Below are 20,164 nucleotides of genomic sequence, written 5' to 3'. Positions count from 1 at the left end.
CATCAATCTCTTTTTTTTTAAAGAAAATCTCCCTTGATCCTTCTCATACTTCATCCAGATACCACTAGTCATTTGCTATTAAACTTCTTTAAAAAGTTGTCAAATACTCAGTGTTTTAATTTTTATCACCACTCACTCTTCTCTCATATATTTTTGTTGTTGTTTTGGCAAGGCAATGGGATTAAGTGAATTGCCCAGGGTCACACAGCTAGTAAGTATTATGTGTCTGAGGCCACATTTGCACTCAGGTCCTCCTGAATGCAGGGCCAGTGCTCTATCTACTGCGCCACCTAGCTGCCCCTTTTTTCACATATTGATAATTTGATAGCAATCCCCAACCATCTAAGACTCCTCACTAAAATATCATCAATGACTTCCTAATTCCCAGTACCTATGGCCTCTTTTAAGTCATTAGTTTCAACAGTTTCTCTGTGTCATTTGATACCATTAACCAGACCACTCTTTTCAGACATTTAGAAAAATCTGCTCCACCTTCTATCCTCTTCATCCTGACTTGTAAACTTTTCCTCCCAAGGTCCTTTAATCATACACAATATTCTCTTCTCTCTACCCTCTTTCCATTAGTAATCTCATTCAGTCTCCTTGTTAAAACTACAAAACAATAACCCCAGGGGAAGATGATGGAAATGAAAAGCTTTCTGGTTCTCTGAGCCTTTTTTAAATGGGGCCATTGGGAGAAGTATTTTGCTTTACCAACCAACCCTAAAATCCAAAGGCAGAGACAAGTGAGGGTTCTGATAAGGTGTGAATACCAAAACTGATAAAATCTCAATGATAGTTGGTTTCCAGGTGATAGACTTTTCCTAGTGGAGTGGTGGGTCATGATGACTTAGAGGTAAAAACAAGCAGCACAGCAGGCTAGAAATAACCATAGCAAGATGAATAAGTGTTCTAAATCACTAATAATTAAAGAAATGCAATTTAAAGCAATGTTGTGGAATTGGTTTAGATAAAATGAAAAGCAAATTGCAATTATGCTCCTAAATTCACTAAATTGTGACTACTCTTTGACCCAGTGATATCACATTATATTAGAAGCCTGGAGCATAGAGCATTAAGTTTCCCCCAAAGATTTACTTTATAGGGGCCCCTAGGTGGCAATGATAAAGCACCAGCCCTGCTGGAGTCAGGAGGACCTGAGTTCAAATTCAGCCTCAGATATATAACACTCCCTAGCTGTGTGACTCTGCGCAATTGCCTCACAAAAAACTAGTAGGTAAGTCATGTAAACTTTGATTATTTCTTTTCTCATATGAAAAATAAGGTAGGTGAACTACATGTTTTCTCACAATATTCAGGTCAAAGTCTTAATTTCTATGATGTCCTTTAATTACAGATTGTGATTGACATATAGTAGGCACAAGGATAAATGAATGAATTAATCCAAAATAATGTTCTAGAGGCTCTGAAGGCAGTTCTAGAATGACCTATACAGCTATGATATTCTATAACTTGAGGCATTCTATAAGTATGGGGAAGCAGAACATGATAGAATAAGTATATAATCTGCCAAGTTTACTCTTCTAAAGAAATAATAATTTATGTAAATAAATTATTTAAATCTTCATTTCCCATCATTGGCTGTGCTTGGTTTCAACTCCACAAACATCTAGGTACTCCCTGGAGTCTCCCCCAACCCCACTTTCGTTACCCTTTGTTTCTTGTCTTCTCATATTAGTTTGTAAACTCCTTGAGGTTAGGGATTGTCTTTTCTTTTTTTTTTCTTTTTTTTTATTTGTAATCCCATTGATGAGATAGAAAAGAGTGCTCAAAGAAGATGGAGCAACAGGATGCAGAATGTGAGATATGAGAGAAGATGTAGGGTGTGACCAACCAGAAAAATGAGCAAAAAAGACTATGCATTAATGCCCTCACCTTGGACTTATCTGTGTACTTTCACAAAGCATCCTTCCCCTTCCCCCAACTATGTGATATCCCCCTTTCCTGTTCTCCTTACTTGTCTGTATGACAAATACACCTCCTGGTTACCTGATATTCCAGGCATTCATTCCAGTTAATCAGTCCTTTGAGAGTTTGTTTGGCATTATTCAATTCATCAGGGCTTTATAATCCCCTGGATAACCTGATGGCAAAATGTTTCTGAAAAAGTTAAAACCAGTCTATAGGACAGCAGTGAGTTTCACCCTAACCAGCCCTGTAACCCTAGAATTGTAGAAAGTTAAGAGTTTGAGGGTAACTTAAATCCCAGTCCACTCAAATAATTTTATACATAAGGAAATGTAGGTTGAATAAGTTGTTCAAGGTCTTGTATTCAGTCACTTCTAGAACCAATATGAGAAGTTGATCCTTTGAACTCGCTTCCAACTATCTTTCTTTTTATACTACCCAAATTCTTACAAGAGGGGTATCTATGTCAATATGAAGACTTTTTTTTTGGAGGGGGGAACAAAGTGGCTGAGATATTTAGATATTTAGTTATAAATACAATGACTGATTGCTCAGTTATTTTCATATTTACTAGCTCTGTGAATGATCCTTTCTTGGACCTACTTAATTGATGTAGGCACTACTTCAGCTGGTGCAGACCACTACCCAGCCATGACCATGAAATTCTTGTTCATGTCCTTCCAGATACCCACTATTTCTCTATGGCATAGAGGCTTTCCTCTGGGTCTTATAGGGGATAGGTTTTTGTCAACTAGCAAAATAGCTTCAGGAAATATTTTTTTAAACCCTTCATTGAAAAAAAGAATAGAATTCAAGAATGCTATGTTATGGTTACTGGTCTCACATTAGGCAAGTCACTGTGCTTCAGTTATACAGTCTGCAATTAGTCTGGAGTTTTGCTTTTTGTTGTAACCCAAAGATTGGTCTAAGGCAAATAATTTTAAAACATCAACTCCAAAAGAAAAATAAAAAAAAGGGAGCCCAAAATGTTTTTCAGGAGTGACTTGACCAAAGAATTAAGCCAGCTCATTGGTTAATACTTCATTCTATTTAGCTCAGATTTTTTTTCTTAGTGAAGAGGAGCTGACCAATTGATTTTCCCCTGAAATTTGACATTATGTTGTAGGAGTAGAAGATTAGTTACGTCTGAGTTAACTTATACTAAGCTAACTCACTAACCCCAGAGACAGTTGTGTCAAGTAATATTCTCAATTATTGGAACCCATGGCAGAGTAGAGAAAAGCCCCCTATGGAAGAACAATGCAGTTCTTGAGAGAGGATCAACTTTTGCTTTTGCCTTTGTATCAAAGGGAAGAAAGGGGGGCAGAGTACTATTTCTCTGCTTCCCTTCCTCATAAATCATAACATCTTATAGCAAATCTACTTGCTTAAAAGGAGATATGGCACTCAACAGGCAACAGGTCCAAGCTGTTGAGAGAGTTATTGGTGTTATCTCTGAGGAATGTGAACTGTCCCAGAAGAGAAGAGAACCAGGTATGGATCCAAAAAAACTCTGGTACTCACAAGTTGATTTGTGGAGAGCAACGGACTCTGGAAGCCCAGTTGAAACACCTGACCAACAGATGCTCTGCCCAAGGGTTAGCTAAGCATATGCTGTGAAGAGAAAGAACATCTTGGCCCTATAGTTTTAGTGGCATGAGATGATTTAGCTGCATGTATTCTGTATGTTTATAACAGTGCAAATGTGCACTATGTGTGTGTTCATTTTTGCCATTGATGCAGGGTATATTTAAGGGAGAATCAACTCCATTTTTGTGGGGATTAATATTTTGAACCTACTTTTCTTTGTATTCCATTTTAGTATAAGCCTTTGCTTTGAACTAAAGGTAAAGGCATTGATAAGGCATCTTGTTTAGGAATGAGAACTCAGAAAATTTCCTGAACCTGAAATAGTAGTTTTCAACTACAACCCATAACAGCCAAGTTGGAGATTATAGAGTTGTTATGCTACCATTTCTTCCTTCTTTTTATTCTTCCCCACATCATTTAGATTAACTTAGATAGGAACTTATATTTTTTACCAATTACTTTTCTCACAAAATCCTATGATCAGAGAAGTACAATATTTTTATCTCAATTTTACATATGGAGAAACTGATACTTATACAGCTTAAGTGACTTGCTCTTCTGACTCAAACTCTAATTTCTTGAGTGCAGGTCCATGACTCTACTACACAATGCACCATAGCTTCTATCTCCCTGCTGTTTAAAACTATCTCTATTTATGATGGAATTCTTATATTCAGCCCCCTGATACTAGTTCATTCTCATTCTGCTGAGTTGTCCTAAATACTTTACATTATTAATACCAAATTTCTTGGAAATGTTATCTCTGAATTATTTTAAATAAGACTTGTTTTTCCTTTTATATCAATATTTTCTCTTTTTTTATCCATTTTATATTTCTTCTGTGGGTCTCAACACATCTCTAAATCTATGTCATAGATAATATGTACATATGTGTATGTGTATGTGTATATACATACATACACATGTGTATGATGGTTTTATACACATACACACACACACACACACACACACACGAAAAAGATCCTGATATTGGGAAGGATTAAAGGCAGAAGGAAAAGGGGATGGTAGAGGATGAAATAGTTAGTGTCATGGAAACAATGAACATGATCTTTGAGAGACAGTAGAGGATAGAAAAGCCTGGCGTGCTATGGTCCATATTGTCACAACGAGTCGGACACAACTGAATGACTGAACAACATCTAAGTCTCCCTTTAATTTCTACCTTGCCATGGACATCACTGCTATACCAACTATTTCAAAGTCCAAAAATGTGATGTAATCTCATTACTTTCTGAGTTTTCCCACCTCTCCACATGACACTCCTAATCCCACTTATATACTACATATTCCATCACTTCTTTCTTAGAAACATTGTTCAAATCTGCTATATATACCATTAAATCTAAGCTTTTAGACTCTAGTAACTGCTTATAAATGCTAATTTGCTACCCTTTGTTCACTATAGAACTTTCTAATCCATATAGCTAAAATAATTTTCCATGCTGATCAAATCAGCTGTATAATGATTGATCTATTATGCTCTGTGTCAAAATACAAAATATTGACTTGCTTTCTATGCTTCATTTCATATGGCCCTTTCCTTATCTGCTTGAATCTCCCAATACACTCAAGCTTACATATCTGACTTTACCTAAGTTTGCCTTGGATACAAGATGGTGAAGAGTCCTCCAATCTTTGCTCAACTTTCTCAAATGTACAGAACAATCTCCCTCTGTCATTTTGTCAGCAGTCACAGTGACCTTAATGAAGGCACTCAAGAATGTTTCCTTGATTAAGCCCATTTATTTACCCAGCCACTTAAAATATACCTAATCAACTCCTCCTTCACAACACTATTCTTAAATCAATATCAATAAACACATTAATACTTTGTACTTTTTCATTTCTTTTGTAAATCCCTTGAGCAGAAACCATATCTCAATGTATTTCTAGCATCTCATACAATGTCAGTTACCTTGTGGATGTTTAATAATGACATTCTTGAAAAAGACTATTTTCAGAAATCAAGGATGTATGAAAGTCTCTTGACCCCTTTAGTTCAAAGGTATTTGAAAATAGAAGTTAAAAATCTCTCACTCACTTAGCTAGATGTCAAATTCATCTCTTCTTTCAAAAGCAGAGGATGTCTAAAATTGAATGTTTTAGAAAGAAAGTGAACATGTAATTAAAAGACTTGATGATTCACTGTCTTATGCAGTGTCTCTGGTTGCTCTAAAAATAGCCTAAAATACTGACTAAAGAAAAGATGCCTCATCAGTAGTAGTGGGAGAACTCACTCACCCATTTTTCCTAATGTCCTGACTGAGGAAATGAGTTTAAATGATAAGCTAACCACAATGTGAAAGGGGAAATAAAAAATACAGGAGTTAAGAGGTTTATAGATTTAGAGCTAGAAGGAAATTTAAATATTCCCTAATCTGATCCCTCTGACAAGAGAGAATGCCTTGCCCAATGTCATACAGCTAGTTAAGTGGCAGAGCTGATTAAAATAACTAATGTTGAACCACCTCCAACAGGATGAATCTGTGAGCATATGTGAAGAGTGTGTGTGTGTGGGTGTGTGTGTGTGTGTATCTGTAATGAGTCTTTAGGATGTGTCCAGACCACACAAGATGGAGATGACAGAAAACTGCTTCTGAGAGAAGACATCCTAAGTTGACCTACCAAGCGAGTAGTAGTAGCCTTTACCATTGGCTGCATAGCTAGAACTGGCTGTATTTTTTAACAAATCTGAGAGAAGCATAATCATTCTCTCTCTTTCCACTGCCTTCTAAGAATAAAGATCTTATTCCCTCCTAGAAGGGGCATCATCAGGTAAGCTGGGTAAGTAAAAGGGTCACCCTCTACTGTCTCTTATGAACTCTGGCCAGAAATGGAGTTTGATTTTTGTTCTTATTTCTTTTAGCCCAACTTATGCAAAGAGAAATGAGCAGAACAAGGAAAACGTACATAACATCAGCAACATTGTATGACAATCAACTATGAATGACTCAGCTCTTCTCAGCAACACAATTGTTGTTAGAGTTGGAAGAGCATGGTTCAGGTGTGAAAGAATTCACTTGGACCTTCTCTGTAGCAGTTGGTGATGAGTTCAGGGTGGACCATAAGAATGTTGTGAATGGTATGAAATGGTGAGGAATAGACGTGCCAGTCCTAGTGTCCTGAAAGAATTCACTTGGACAGTCTCCAAATTAAAGAAAGGCATTTATTGGGGTGATGCAACCAAGCAGCACTGCTCCCTCTGAGATCTACTACGTGGGAGGCAGAGCACAGACCACAGACCACAGAGCAGTCACTGTTTCCCTTAGGAGACAAAGGCATTTAGCTAGATCAAAGGTATGGTTTAAAATACAATTTTATGGAATAGGGGGAAGGGGACAAGAGAATGGAAGGAGCAAGCTTGCCTCCAAAATGCCTGGGATATCAGGTAGTCTGGTGGTGATAAGCAAAGAGAACAGGAAAGGGAAGGGGAAAAATTATTCTGGAATTGAGGGTGCTTTGTGAAAGCACACAGATAAGTCTTCAATGCATAGCCTTCTTTGATCACTTTTCTGGCTGGTCTCATCCTACATCCTATCTCCTATCTCTAGTCCTGCTTGCTCCATCTGCCTCAAGCACTCTTTTCTACCTCATCATAATGATACAAGAAAAGTACAAAAGACTCACAAAGGAAAATGCTATCCACATGCAAATAAAGAACTGATGAACTCCAAATGCAGATTGAAACATACTTTTTTCATTTACTCTCTTCTTTTTCATGTTTTTTTTTGATCTGTTTCTTCTTTCACAACTGTGACTAATATGGAAATGTTTTACATGACAGTACATGTATAACCATATCAAATTGCCTACCACTAGGAAGGGAGAAAAATTTGGAACTCAAAATCTTGTAAAAATGAATGCTAAAAATTGTCTTGAAATGTAATTGGGGAAAAAATAAAATACTATTTTTAAAAAAGGGAACCTGCAATTCTGTGCCTTTGAACCTACAGAACTTCCCACCTGACTGATAGGGGCTGTCCAGCAGCAATCTCGTGTTGTTTAGACCTAGCCCAAGTCAGGAACTGATAGAACTCAGACCGAGGGGCAACAATCAGATTTTGCCTAGAATCAGACCTCTGAGTGAGCACTGAAAACTTTCTGCTCCTCCTCATGAACTGCCCAATATACTGGAATGAGGTGATAATCATTGCCCCAGGAAAGCAACAACAGAGCCTTCTGAAGGGCACAGATTTGGCCCTAACATCAAGTCCAAAGTCAGGAAGTAAGCTGGACAAAAAAGCAAACAACCAGAAAAAAAGTAAGTTATAACTCAGCATGGCAAGGTCTTGAAATTCTCTCTCTTGATGAATTCCTGTCTGAAGTTCAACTCTGGATCTTCAGAGCTAGCTCCCTTTCAGGCCAATCACTGGATCTCCTCACTTCTAAGAGATACTGAGCTCATTTAACCTACTTCAGGTCTTCATTAATTAGTTCTGTACCCATATCTTTCTATTGTGTGTACATCTGCTGTCTCAATTGTCATTGTACCTAGAACTCTTTTGAATTGGCTCTCCAACCATTGAATGGGATATCTCTGGGTATCATCCTCCATTGTTATCTCAATTAGAAATACTGCTAATTCCTTCCTCAAGATCATTGGGAAGAAAAGAATATTTCTTCCTGTTATGAAAAAGCTGAAAGGCCAAGTTTTTCCATAACTCAGAGAGGTGCTCATGTTTTAAGAAGGTAATGTATGGTATACAATTTGTTAAATACTTAAAACTCATCAACTGTGACTACATACTATAATCACTGAGCTGAGAGGAGGTGAAAGGGCAGAGCTACCTTACATGTCTGTAACATCCCCTTACCTCTGGGTTCACTCACCTAATCCCCATTTATCTGGTGTGTTGGAATTGAGAATTCACAGTGTAAATCTGCGGGTGGTATAGAATGCAGCTGCTGACCAAGCCAGATCCCAGAGCTACAAATTGCTTGAGGGGGATCAAAAGTAGTTTAAAAAGGACTGTTGAAACCAGTTAAAAAAGAAAGAAAGAAAGGAAAAGATCAGAAAGGAGCCTATCCTTCTGGCCCGAACTTACCACTCAGTAGCTTTCTCCTCCCCTACTCCCCTCTACCCTAAGCCTTCTCTAAGGACTTTTGGTTGTTATGGTAAACCATTTGTTTATCAGGTCCCCCAAGGCTATGCTTTCCCAGCGATTTATCCTGAGTGCTTTTGTACCCTGGTGCTTTGTGATGACCCCAAATTGCAATTCTATTGCCTTGGTTAAAAAACCCAGTTTCTGCTGTTTTGGCCCTCTTCTTTATTTCTGACTGTGGCTAGATCCTACACTAGCTCACACTCCCCTTCTAGTATGCTTTCAGCTAGTGTAATAATCAGCTAGTAGATTCAGTTCTGTAGCGAATATATTTACTCAACTCTCAAGAACTGTAGCTACAAAGTATTCCTTCCCCTCCTCTTCCTTTCCCTCATTCCCTTCCCCTCTCTTTTAATACTAAGAGCACACAAAAACAAACAGTAGTACATGGTGGAAGATTGGACAAAAACTTGAGGTGCACTGATAGGGCCTTAAAGTCCTTTCTTTCTCCACAGGGAACTCACTCTTTGGGGTGTGATATGAATCACAGTTAAGTTATACAGTAGCTCAGCTTTGCTGGTTACTCATTGATTCAGTGGCTTATTAGATGGTTGAATCTGCTGCTAGGCTGGGTCAAATAGGTCGCTCAGGGACTGTATTGACTCCACATTGTGCTTGGCCAGACTCCTCTGCTACTAGGAAAAATCTCCTGGACGATGTCAGATAGGCCATGACTCCACCAAACAGGTACTACTGGTTGGGTCTGGGGAGATCTCTTTGTCTTCAGTTGTTGGATAGTGATGGACAAGCCACTCTGTTGCTGGGTTGCTGTTGCCAGTGTTTGCTCATGTACATGAAAGGGTGGGTGGGGCAACTAGGTTGCTTGTTTACTATGATGTGAGTACAAAGGGTGCCCTAGTATTAAAAATACTATTAAGAGTTACTTTCCCAGGCCCCCTGAGGAGGTTTCAGACTCATTCTGTAGCGCATCCTGTACCTTGAGATCCTGGAACTTGAGAGCTTCTCAAGTCCTTCTCCCCTTATCTTGAAATACCATACAACTTGTACCAAAAGAATTGCCTTTGTTTCCCTTACCCTGTGTTCCTTATCCTCTCATTCATTTTCCTCATCTTGTGTCATTTTTCCTTATCTTATAAGCAACTATCTTCCTTATCTTGTTTTTTCTTATCCTGTCCCTGATCTCTGACCTCCATAAGAAACCCTAAGAATATATCATCATCCTACAGGCTGTGTAACTTTCTGTCTATATAGGCTTGGGTTTTTCTTATATCAGGGCCCTTTGTTTAGTTCCTTCAACCTCAAGCCTGTGAAGCTTTCACAAAATAAAGCTCCCAATGGTTACAGAGAAGGTCTAAGTGAATTCTTTCACACCTGAACCAGCTCTCCCAACTCTAAACCTCAACAGCTATACTTTTCTTGGAATGCATTGTCTCTGCTCAATGGGTTGATCTGCTGGACTCTCTGGGCTCACTGTTGGATGGGTAGCTGCAATCATTTCCACCTGCTGCATTCTTTTCCATTTTCAACCAGTGGCATGGCTGAATGGCACTGAGCCTTCTTTGGATGGAGTGTTTCAGTGTTCTTTTCAAGTGCAATACTACAGAGCTTTTTTTGCTAGGGATGCTTCTTAGTTTAGGACTGGCAGAAGTTTCTTCCTTCTTACTCCCTCAACACCTTAGTTCTGAGGACTTTTGTTTCCTCCATGTGAGAGATAATAGCCCTATCTAGTTCAATAATTCTTCCAGCTCAAAAGTCTTCTTCCCTCAATAAAGCACTAAAGGAGGCCTTTAGGGTGATGAGCTCTAATTTATTCAGTTTCACCTCCTTGGGAATCTTATATATGGAAGTGACTAAGATTTTAGATAGAGCAGCTAGGTGGCACTGTGGGTAGAGTACTAGGCCTGACATCAGGAAGATTAATCTTCCCGAGTTTAAATCTGGCTGGAGACACTTGCTAGCTGTGTGACCCTGGGAAAGTTACTTAACTCTGTTTGCCTCAGTTTCATTTCTATAACATGAGCTGGAGAAGGAAATGGCAAACCATTCTAGTATCTTTGCCAAGAAAATCCCAAACTGGTCAGGAAGATTCTGATGGGACTGAAAAAAAAATGATTGAACAACAACAGGATCTTAGATACCATGGTTATCTATGTCCTGGAGGCAAATGTCTTGTCCGGAAGACTACTCAAATGCAACTGAACCATTCAAGCCTTTCTAGGTTGGGAAATATTTATTTTGGTGCATTTGAAGGCCTCACATTTTTCATTTCAATATTTTTATCTTTTAGTCTCTCCAGAACTTCAGTTTTTGCTGAAGTTTATATGGATCCCACTCTAGGTTAAATGAGAAACCTAAAGGCTTATAAAGAAGTGTGCAGGATCAAGTTCCTATCTTGCAGCAGATGTTTAAATTTTCGGAGTGAGCATTCATACTTCCAAAATCAGCCATATTTACAAATCCAGGTTTGATTTGTTCTTTTATTGATCATCTAGACTTTAAAAAGTAATTGAGAAAATGTTAATAGTTCAGGTAAATATAAAAGTATTACTTGTTTCTTTTCTTTTCTTTTTTTTTTTCAGAGAATCAGATGTTAGACCAGCATACACTTGCTGAACCTTAGGTTAAGTGACTTGCCACATTTAAATGGTTAGCAAGTCTGAGTCCAGACATCTTATTCCAAATCCTGTACACTTTTTCCTCCACCGCTAAAGATGAAGGTGAGTAGACCTAAGAGATAAATCTCTCAGGTATGCCTAGTGTCCATGTTATTGTCATCTTTGTTTTCTAGTTCTGTTCTCAAATAGTCTTATAGGTAACTTGTTTTATATTGTGGGAGAGAAATTCCTAGGAGAAAAGAGAAAATTCTTCTTCTAACTTGTCCTACTTTAGACAGATTCAATAAATCAACTGTCCCCAACACTTTGCCTTTACAAAACCTTTTCATCTTTAAAACTTCTATAGAAGATTCTAGTCTCTGTAGGTTACCTATTCTAATACAATTCCTTCAGCAAATTATTTCTTATAGTTTAACTAAATCCCCCATGCTGATTAGCTTGTTTTATTAGAGCATAGTATTAATGAAACTAAATTCATCAGGTTAATCCCTATGAGGACTAGGTAGTAACTTTACTGTTCAATAGCCACTCAAAGACTGCTTCCCTACCTTGGGTTAATGTGTCTTACAAAAAAAAAAGTGTGTAAAGGGTTAAAGGACTCTCAAGAAGATGTAGGTGGTTCATTACTAATCTATCCCTCTAGCAAAACAACCTAGCAAGCACTTTATTAATGATGGCTCAATAATACAGATTTTGTTAATGAAGGAGCAAGTGGGTGTTAGTGAATAGTTTAAATCTATTTACTCTGTTCTATTCTGAGTGAACAACTGGTCAATATTTTCCTGGTATAAGTGAGATTGATATGTTAATTCATTCTTAATAATAACTGGTCTCTGTATAATGTTACATATAGCATTTTATAGTTAAAAGATCTTGGTTCAGACTTCACCCTAGTCAATTAGGCAAACAGGAAAAAAAAAAAACTTAAGAATAATGTATTACCAAGGCAGAAAGTCATTGGGTGGGGCTGGCCCTGATTCAAACTGTGTGCTGCTTTTTTATAGACAGGATTAAACAACTTCCATATAAGGGCAAACAAAATTATGAGGAGATGGGATTTGTGCGTCCTCAGCTCCCTCCTCAATACAGTATCATAGGGAGATGAGAGGAGTGCACATGAGCAAGGGTATTTGACCAGGCTAGGTACACATGTACCGAAAGTCCTAAAGAAAGTTTTTTAAAATGGGTTCACTCAGATTGACTCTGCATGAGTAGTTGACTTTGATATACACAGTGTGCGTATAGATAAAGATATAGCTATAGATACACACAGAGTTGCATATACATATATATGTGTGTGTGTGATATGTACATACATACATATTATGTATGTATATATATGATAATATGTATGTACATATTATCACTCAGCACATTTCTGTATTACTACAGCCATTTAGGTGGACACTACATGTTTAATTATTATCCCCTCTTTACAGATAAGACAACGAGCCTTACAGAGTTATGCGACATGCCCGAAGCTAGCCATGTGAATACCTAGTATGTAGTAGAAGTGGGATTTCATTTAAAGTTTTCTTAACTCCACTATACCACACTGTTTTTCCATAGGTCCATAGAAGCATAGGTTCCACAAAAAGTAAGAATCTTTCAGAGTTTGAACATAGAAGGATATGTGTAACCTGGGTTAAAAGTCAGTTTAGCTCAACAAGTTCAAGTAATATAAGTTGGGTTATTAAAATTGTCAGTGGTCATTTCTCTCCTTTGGAATAATATGTCTTTGACCATGAAGAGGTGATTTCTTTTCAATTTAGATTTTGAGGAATAAAATTCCATTACAATGAAATTTTAGTGACTGTCCAAATTGCCTGGTTCTGATATTTTATTTCTTTGAATAATGCTACAATAAATATTTTTTGATGTTTGGAAGTAGTAGCCTTGAAGTTGGATAGTCTAGGTTCATCTTCTGGCTCTGACACTTAATTTTGATCACTGAGTTACATCCTTAAAAAGGGAAAGATAAGTGTTTTATTGAGTAGTTATGAAGAAAGGACTTTGTAAACTGTAAAGCTCACTATACAAATGTAAATGATTCCAATTTTTATTGTACCCAAATCATAATTTTAGTGGTTTCCAGTTATTAATTAATCTCCTTTTTAGCCTGCTGTTCTCCAGAGAGAAGAGTAATTTTAAAAACCAGTTTAGAAGGAATAAAATGGAATCGTGAGATATACTCATTCACATCATTCTCATATACTCCAAGTTAAACATTTTACTAAAAGCTAAAGATAAAAAATCTATATATATAAAATTAATTTGTCTTCTATTCTCAAAGTTTTATAAATGCTACTTGGCTTTTTTTTTTCCAAATCAGAATATATATGTGTGTGTGTATGTGTCTACATATATATATATATATATATTATATATAGTACAGTAGATCTTTGTTTTGGTTCTCATTTTTTATTTTTGTTTGTTTTAGCAATTTTTATCTCTCAATTCATAGGATATAGACACAAATTATTGTCCTATGCCATTTTGAAGGTGACTTTATTTTCACTATATAGTTTTGGCCCTAGCCTCTGAAGTTTCATTTTTGAATCCCTACATATATATATATATATGTATATATATATATGTAGACACACACACACGCACATATATAAAGCATCTATATAGGTGTGTGCAAAAAAAAGGAGTGATTTGAATATTTAGGAACTTGTCAATGAAGAAACCTTCAGCAACCATTCCTTGGTTTTAATGAAATAATGCATTTATGTTGGAGAGAAGAATGATTATGAAATCTGAAAAAGAGAAAAAGCTGATGAAAGAGTCTTTTTCAGAAACACTTGAAAATGAGAGCTTACTTTTGGGTTTTATTGGCAATAACCTAATCCTACTATCTTTTTAATATGTCATTGAGAAAACTTAATGCCACCAGAAATGCATCCACATTTGGTTTCCTTTCTTCTGTTATAAGAAATCCTACAAGCTGTGAAATGTGTTATATTTGATTAGATTTTTGCAATATTGAGGATCAGTTCCCCAAACTTGCTTGCCTAAGCCTGCCTCTGTGCTTTACGAACCTGGTATCAGCCTGGAAAGACAGCTATATCTCTGATCTTTTGCTGTGCCTGAATGAAAGGAGTTTGTATTCTTTGTAAAAAGAATATATATATAAATTTTGAACAGATCTTTTTTTCTATGCAACTCAATAGCTAGGCACAATTCTTCTTCTACATGTACCATAGTACTTCTAAAGAATTTATGAAATAGGAACTGTCCCTATCCAGTTACATCTCTCAATTGATTAAAAGTACAGTAGATCTTTGTTTTGGTTCTCATTTTTTATTTTTGTTTGTTTTAGCAATTTTTATCTCTCAATTCATAGGATATAGACACAAATTATTGTCCTATGCCATTTTGAAGGTGACTTTATTTTCACTATATAGTTTTGGCCCTAGCCTCTGAAGTTTCATTTTTGAATCCCTGCATAGAGTGCCCTTGTACTTTTCAATACACTATATATATATCACTCCCACCTTCCAGTTTTTCTGTTCTAATAGCCAGACATTGCTAGCAAGATTCTTGCCAAAAACCTTAATAGGCTGATCCTTTACCAGGAAAATGGTCATCTACCTGAGAGCCTGTGTAGTTTCAAAAAGGGCATAGGAATAGTTGATATAATGTTTCCTATTCAAAATCTCCAGGAGAAATGTCAGGAGCAGAACAGAAGTCTGTATACAACATTCATTGATATGCCTTTGAGACTGTCAATAATGAAAGCGTGCAGAAAATCATGGCAAATTTTGGTTGCCTGGAGAAGTTCATCAGTATTTTATGTCAGTTTCATGATGACATGCTTACACACATTCTGGATAATCGACAATACTCCCATGTTTTCCCCATCACCTATGGAATGAAGTAGGGCTGTGTGCTTGCTCCCAAGCTTTTTAGCATAATGTTTTCACCAGTTGATGGATACCTTACATGAGGACTAAATAATGTAATCCTAAAGAATAAGTGGGTCAAAGACCAAATTATAGAAATAATCAATAATTTCATTAAAGAGAATGATAACAATGAGACAACATCCCAAAATATATGGGAGGTAGCCAAAGCAGTACTTAGGGGGAAATTTACTTCTTTAAATTCTTACATCAACAAAATAGAAAAAGAACAGATAAATGAAGAGGGCATGCAACTAAAAAAAAAGAAAGAAAGAAAGAAAAAGAACAAATTAAAATCCCCAATTGAAGACCAAATTGGAAATCCTGAAAATCAAAGGTGAGATTAATAAAATTGAAAGAAAAACAAAGAAAAACAAAATAAAACATTAAGTTAATAAATAAAACCAAGAGCTGGTTTTATGGAAAAACCAAAAAGGTAGATGAGCCATTGGTTAATTTTGTTTTAAAGAAAGAAAAAAAGAAAAGCAAATATCTAGTATCAAAAATGAAAAGGGTGAAATCACCACCAAGGAAGAAGAAATTAAAGTAATCATTAGGGAACATGTTGCCCAATTACATACCAATAAATATTACAATCTGATCAAAACCAATGAATATTTATGGAAATATAAATTACCTAGATAAACAGAACAGGAAATAGAATGCCTAAATAACACCATCTTAGAAAAAGAAATTGAACAAGCCATTAATGAGCTCTCTAGGAAGAAATTCATCAGGGCCAGATGGGTCCTCAAGTGAATTCTACCAAGCATTCAAAGAACAATTAATTCTAATACTATATAAACTATTTGGAAAAATAGGTGAAGAAGGAATTCTTCCAAACTCCTTTTATGGCACAAATATGGTGCTGACACCTAAACTGGGAAGAGCTCAAACAGAGAAAGAAAATTATAGACCAATTTCCCTAATGAATATTGATTCAAAAATTCTGAACAAAAATATTTGGAAGGTGATTACAGCAATATATTACAAGGGCTATACATTATGATGAAGTGGGATTTATACCAGGAATGTAGGATGGCTCAATATCAGGAAAATTCTCCACATAATTGACCATATCAATAACAAAACTAACAGAAATCATATAATTATCTCAATAGATACAGAAAAAGCTTTTGACAAAATACAGTACCCATTACTATTAAAAAAAAATAGAGAGCATCAATAAGTGGGGTTTTCTTTAAATGATAAGCAGTATCTATCTAAAACCACCAGCAAGCATTAGCTGTAATGGGTGTAAGCTAGAAGCCTTCTCAATAAGATCAGGGGTGAAGCAAGGATGACCTTTATCACTGCTATTATTCAAAAAAAATAGTACTATAGTACTAGAAATGCTACCTATAGCAACAAGATAAAAAAAAGGAAATTGAAGGAATTAGAATAGGCAATGAGGAAACAAAAGTATCAGTCTTTGAAGATGATATAATGGTATACTTGCAGAACCCTAGAGAATTAACTAAAAAAAACTATTTGAAATAATCAGCAACTTTAGCAAAATTGTAGAATATAAGATAAACCCACATAAATCATCAGCATTTCTTTATGTGACCAACAAATCCCAGCAGTAAGAGATAGAAAGAGAAATTCCATTTTAAATAATTGTAGACAACATAAAATACTTGAAATTTTGCCTGCCAAGATAAACCCAGGAACTGTATGAACACAGTTGTTTAAACAAACAAACAAAAACAAAAACAAAAAAACAAAAAAAAGAAAAAAAAAACTCTTCGCCCAAATAAACACAGATCTAAACAATTGGAACCATATCAATTGCTCATAGGTAGGCCAATCCAATATAATATAAATGACAATTCTGACTAAGTTAATTCACTTTTTTGGTGCCATGCAAATTAAACTATCAAAAAATCATGTGATAGAGATAGAAAAAGTAACAACAAAATTCATCTGGAAGAACAAAAGGTCAAGGATATCAAGGAAATTAATAAAAAAAATACAAAGGAAAATGGCCTAGCAATATTAGATCTCAAATTATATTATAAGGCAGTAATCATTAAAACTATCTGGTACTGGCTAAGATACAGAACCTTGGATCAGTGGAATGGATTGGGTACACAAGACATAATAGCCAATGACTATAGTAACCAATGTTTGATAAACCCAAAGACCGTAGCTGTTGAGATAAGAACGCACTATTTGATGAAAACTGCTGAGAAAACTGGAAAATAGTATGGCAGAAACTAGGCATAGACCAACATCTTACAACATATACCAAGATAAGGTCAAAATGGGTACATAATTGGTAGGAGAGCAAGGAATAGTCTAACTCTCAGATCTATAGAGAAGGGAAGAATTCATGATCAAACAACAAATAGAGAGCATTACTAAATGTAAAAATATATTATTTTGATTGTATTAAAAAAAAGGTTTTGTACAAACAAAACCAGTGCAATCATGATTAGACGAAAAGCAGAAAGCTGGGAAACAATCTTTACAACAAGTGTCTTTGATAAAGGCCTCATTTCTCAAACTTATAAGAATAAGAGTCAAATTTATAAGAATACAAGCCACTTCATGATTGATAAATGGTTAAAGGATATGAACAGACAGTTTTCAGATGAAGAATCAAAGTTCTCTGTTAGCATATGAAGAAGTGCTCTAAATCACTTTTGATTATAGAAGTACAAATTAAAACAACTCTGAGGTAACACACCACACCTAACAGATTGGTTAATATGACAAAAAAGGAAAATTATATATGTTGGAGAGGATGTGGGAAAAGTAGGGCACTGATGCATTGTTGGTAAAGTTGTGAACTGTTCCAACCATTCTGGAGAGCAATTTGGAACTATGCCCAAAGGGCAACCAATCTGTGCATACCCTTTGATCCAGCAATACCACTACTAGGTCTGTATCCCAAAGAGATCATAAAAAAGGAAAAAAGGACCTACATGTGCAAAACTATTTATAGCAGCTATTATTGTGGTAGCAAAGAATTGGAAATTGAACGGATGCCCATCAATCAGGTAATGGCTGAACAAGTTGTGGTATATGAAGAAATGATGATCAAGCAGATTTCAGAAAAACCCGGAAAGACTTGTACAGACTGATGCAAAGTGAAATGAGCAGAACCAGAAAAAAAAACAAACTTTCTACACAGTATCAGCAACGTTGTATGATGATCAGCTAAGTGATTCAGCTCTTCTCATAACATAATGATCCAAGATGCATACAAAGGGCTCATGAGGGAAAATGCTGTCCATATTGAGATAAAGATCTGATGAACTCTGAATGAAGATTGAAGGATGTTTTTTTCATTTGCTTTATTCTTTTTTGTGGATTTTTTCCCTTCAATCTACTTCTTCTTTCACAACTGTGACTAATATGGAAATATATTTTACATGATAGCGCATGTATAACCTATATAAAATTGCCTACCATTTTCAAGAGAGGGGAGGGAGGAAGAAAAATTTGGAACTCAAAATCTTATGAAAACAAATGCTAAAAATTGCCAGGAACTGTAATTGGGATAAAAACAAAATATTAACAAAATAAAAAGAAAAAACTCAAATTCTCACATGCTTGCCTGGCACTTGAAATAGATTTATTTTTACATCTTTCTTAAATGTTAGTTTTGGTGTTAAATGGGATTAGTCCTACTTTATCCTAAATTCAAAAAGGATTCTAGCTCATGACAAGGGATTGAACCAGTTTAGTCTGTGTGCTGAGGCCTACGTGCAATGTTACCTCAAGGTTACATGATATATAAGAATTCAATACATTTGATTTTTTTCTTGGTTTCACTGGGTACCCCAAAGGTCTGGTTATTCATAATGCCTCAGAATACTAATATTAATTTGGTAAAAAATTATAGAATATATTTCTTCTCTAAAATGGCATGTACTAATAGAACATAATTAAAAGATCTAAACCCAAGTTCCTCTGGCCTACTTTTGAAGTAGAATTCCAATATGTTATTTATTTGGGAATCAACTCAAAATGAATCAGAATAAAAAATGTTTATCCACTGACCAAAACAGTTACAAATTCTTACAGTATGGACTTTTGTGCTGGGAATAGTATTTGTTTTATATGGAATGAGTGTAGTTTTCCTTTTAAAGAGCCAAAAAGTCCATTCCTGTTACTTGCTTGATTTAGAGGACTAAGGGCATATATTAGACTAGTTATCTGGAGGTTTGACAAAATTTCTACTGTCCAGAGGAGTTGTCTTTTTTACTTAATATTTGTTTTGCAATAGTGAATTTAGAAGTAAAGAGGAATAATTTTTTTTTTATTTTATCAATTAGGAATTTTATTTTTTTTAACCTTATTCTCAATAAAGCTTTCCTTATTGCATGAATTCTAAATCTGTATCACTGGGTCTAGCCTGAGCAAGGTCTTCTCCAGAATGGTTTTGTGCACCTTAAGAATTGAGTTATTATCCTAAATCATAGAATTTTAGAACTGCTGGGGTGGGGTGGGGGGAGGGGAAACAGATGCATTAGTTTGGTAGACATGTAGAGTAGGTGAAAGGAAATAATGTGTAATCTATGTGGGAAGATAGATGGGAGTTGTTTTTTTTCTTCCCCTCCTATGCCCTCTCAAATATTTATAATGTGTAAAATATTTCAAAGCATATATATTGAAGAAGGGATAATAAATATGTCTTGCTTCACCAACCAGTCACTGCCTCAGAACACCTGCAAAGAGAGGAAAATGAATTAACACCTATCGGAGATTTGATCTCTGTTCAGTAAATGGGAGTGCTTGAAAGTCATTTTTGGTTGCTGCACCTTGAACTCCTCCCCCACCACCACTCACCAGAAAGATTTGTAGCATCTCCTGTTTCCAGTGACCCTAATGCTTTGATCAGCTTGCTCTTTATCTGGGAACAGTAATCAAATTAATGACACTATTTCTACTGGAAAGGGACTGGCATTTGACTCTCCTGTGGCTGTACACACAATCTCTTTGACTCTCCAGAACAAAATTCTCTTTCTTTGATCTTACTGTCATATATATGTGTGTGTGTGTATATATATATATATATATATATATA

Source organism: Vombatus ursinus, unplaced genomic scaffold (assembly GCF_900497805.2).
Source record: "Vombatus ursinus unplaced genomic scaffold, bare-nosed wombat genome assembly UNPS02014792.1, whole genome shotgun sequence".
NCBI classification, from domain to species: domain Eukaryota; kingdom Metazoa; phylum Chordata; class Mammalia; order Diprotodontia; family Vombatidae; genus Vombatus; species Vombatus ursinus.
The sequence above is the reverse complement of the archived record's forward strand: the minus strand, read 5'-3'. Positions refer to the sequence as shown.